The sequence below is a fragment of the Limulus polyphemus genome, unplaced genomic scaffold (assembly GCF_000517525.1).
Source record: "Limulus polyphemus unplaced genomic scaffold, Limulus_polyphemus-2.1.2 Scaffold3698, whole genome shotgun sequence".
NCBI lineage: Eukaryota > Metazoa > Arthropoda > Merostomata > Xiphosura > Limulidae > Limulus > Limulus polyphemus.
In genome coordinates this window covers 8,078-10,724 of record NW_013669308.1, presented here as the reverse complement: position 1 = coordinate 10,724, position 2,647 = coordinate 8,078, and the positions used below count along the sequence as shown (strand labels likewise).

At 30.9% G+C, this 2,647-nt stretch overlaps 1 long non-coding RNA gene across 1 annotated transcript in view; it reads left to right on the top strand.

Annotated features, from left to right (window-relative positions):
• Nucleotides 1-280: 280 nt before the first annotated feature.
• LOC111088409 overlaps nt 281-2,647 on the top strand; it is a 3,668-nt gene continuing 1,301 nt past the window's right edge. Inside the window, exons 1-2 of the long non-coding RNA XR_002612934.1 lie at nt 281-379; nt 2,435-2,485. This is a non-coding gene — a long non-coding RNA (uncharacterized LOC111088409). The remainder of the gene's footprint in view (nt 380-2,434; nt 2,486-2,647) is intronic.

The window sequence follows — 2,647 nt, the reverse complement described above, 5'->3', positions numbered from 1 at the left end:
TTAGCGTCTGTGTTAGACCAAGAGTGGAAATATCTTTTTTTCATAGCTCTGATACGTGTCAGATGATGAAGGCTTGAAAACAAGAATCCACCTTCCAACTAAATTACCAGCTTTTCATGTTCAAATGTATCACATTCTGATTCGGCAATTTACTGTCACCGTATGACGTCATATCATCTAGCCAAATGTGCTTTCAAACGGTAGCTTATGATTGGTCGCAGAATGTTTATAAATATCTGTCTTCTCCGTCTGGAATCAGGATTGTTTTGAAGAGTCCAATTCCCATAATACTACAAAGATGAAACTTCTCCATTTGGCTGTAATGGTTTGTGTTCTGATGGCTGTAACTGCTGACTCTCAAGAGTCCGAGACTGCTCGTGTAAGTTCTTTATTTCTCTTAAAGTAAACTTGTTATCTCAAACTTGAGTTTTATGACTGTTTCAAAGCATACGAATTATTGTTTTTCTATTAAAAGACAAAAACCTTAATTCTAATTTTATTGAAGAACACCATTAAGTAGATATGGTAACAATAAATCTTTAACAAAATATTCCATAATTTTTAAATAGTACGTAACTTTATTTTAAAAAGTGCGTGAATCTCTCCAGATAGCAGAATTAACAACACTTTCACTAATCTAACTTATCTGTGGTTATTAAAACAAGTATGATTGGTTCGCTACGACTTATATGTACCCTGCGATGTCATTGATATAAGACTACCTCTAAAATGGGTATTGTACTCGATTGCACTAATGGCAGAAACTCCCACCATCTACGGCTGCGTGTAATACTGAAATATATTCAAGTTTATTCTGCTCATTTGGCGTGTAAAACTGAAAGTTTGTCTTAACTTTTCCTGTACATTTAACAGGAAAAGTGAAAGCTTATCGTAACTTTTCCTGCACATTAGGCATGCAATACTGAGAGTTTATCCTAATTTGTTCTGTTCATTTAGCATGTAATACTGAGAGTTTATCCTAATTTGTTCTGTTCATTTAGCATGTAACACTGATATTTTATAATAATTAGTCTTGTTCATTTGGTTTCAAGGGTGTGTGTATTATAAGCCTTATTTTAAATATATATTGCAAAAACATATACATGTATAATTCTTTATTTTGTCCATATATTTTTCTACCATAACTTCAATTTCTTCTATTATTTTAAATGTATAACAATAGTTTTGGAAAACATAGACTGTTAGCTAGACCAACAAGTAATAAGCATGTAAAACACAAATTTGAAGTAACAGAGATCTTTACAGTTAAATGAATACCTGAATAGACATTTTTTTTCTGAGAATTTATTTTTAATTGAAGTATACTCGTCACAAGACTTCAAGTATAAGTCACACGACTTCCATACGAAAAACATTTCTTTTTCAAGTTCCTTGTCGCTGATTAACTCACTGTATTATCTATCACTGATGATGATAGTTTGTGTAAATGATTGAAGAAACTATCAATCTAGATGGAAATTTCTGAACTAAGTACCATATCTATGTTTATATCTGCTTTTACTTTTACATGATACATACATAACCCACAGTTTGCATTTGCTTCTATATCAAGTTATTTGCAAAATACTCTGATTGTACTTTATTATTATTATATACTTTTTATTGTATTAAACTTTAGCTCGGTTGGTAGAGCATTAGGGTCCAAATCTGAGACCCTGATATATATATTATAAAAACACGTTACCACAGATGGCGTGCCAAATTCTGGAGATGAGGTTTGAAGGTTCCGTTACAGCTAAAAATAAAATCGCGCTTTGTATATGTCGATGCATAATAAGAGTAACTTTAGAATCCCATCTATTTGGTGGTTCCTTCTCTTACTGTGAGGTGTTTTCTTTGTTACATCTCTGGAGATAAAAAAAAACCTTCAAATTATAAAGCCACTTAATTGTTTCCATTTTACTTGTTTTATTAATTCTTACACTTAATTCTTCAAATTAAAAAAAAATTTAAACCAATGAAAATCAAAATAGATCATTTTGATAAACATGAGAAATGATAAGTAAACAAACATCCAATCCATGAACTAATACTGGGATGTTCATTATGATACGCGCGAATAAAATATTGTATCCTACTGATAGAGTATCCAAATCTTATCATTCATAAATTCCAAAGAAAGTTGCAATATTAAATATTTATAAACGTTTTATACTTAAGCCTATTTCTTCTTACCGTAACGGAGAAACAAAATGATAGTGTTTTGTTTCTGTATTTACGGAATAACCATAGACTTTTTCAAACAACTTCCATTAATATAGCAAGACTGCAAAAAAAGAAAAAAATCTACTTAACTTTATTTTTTCATATAAAACCCAAACACAGAGCTAGTCGTTTTAGGAATTGAAACTATATTTATATCTAGCTTTTCGAGCTTCAAATTTCTAAAAATGTAAATATTTATCATTTCCAGGAAATCAACTGGGGAAACTGCCCACAGCTAAAACCAACTCCTGAACAACAAGTAAGTGAGAGTCTGTCAGACCAGCCTGAGCTATCTAACTTAAACTTACACATATAACAAGCAAACAAGAATTAAAGGAAGTTCCTAACGAATTAAAAATTAATAGTACTTATTACCACTTCATTGCTTATTGTTTATTTGCAATTAAGCACAAAGCTACAC